Raw genomic sequence first — 423 nt, 5'->3', positions numbered from 1 at the left:
CGAACGCGGCAGCGTCCATCGGTTGCTCGATGAAATCGATGCGATAAACTACAGCCGTTTCGGCTGGTCGTCGTTAGTCGCGCGAGCAACGATGGCCGCAAAATCGACGCGTCGTCGTTTGCGATTATTCGCCTCAAGTTAGCCATGAGTATGTATATTATTCATTTACGAACGAACGCGGCAGCGTCCATCGGTTGCTCGATGAAATCGATGCGATAAACTACAGCCGTTTCGGCTGGTCGTCGTTAGTCGCGCGAGCAACGATGGCCGCAAAATCGACGCGTCGTCGTTTGCGATTATTCGCCTCAAGTTAGCCATGAGTATGTATATTATTCATTTACGAACGAACGCGGCAGCGTCCATCGGTTGCTCGATGAAATCGATGCGATAAACTACAGCCGTTTCGGCTGGTCGTCGTTAGTC

Source organism: Colletes latitarsis, unplaced genomic scaffold (genome assembly GCF_051014445.1).
Source record: "Colletes latitarsis isolate SP2378_abdomen unplaced genomic scaffold, iyColLati1 scaffold0047, whole genome shotgun sequence".
NCBI classification, from domain to species: Eukaryota; Metazoa; Arthropoda; class Insecta; order Hymenoptera; family Colletidae; genus Colletes; species Colletes latitarsis.
This window is presented reverse-complemented; position numbering follows the sequence as displayed.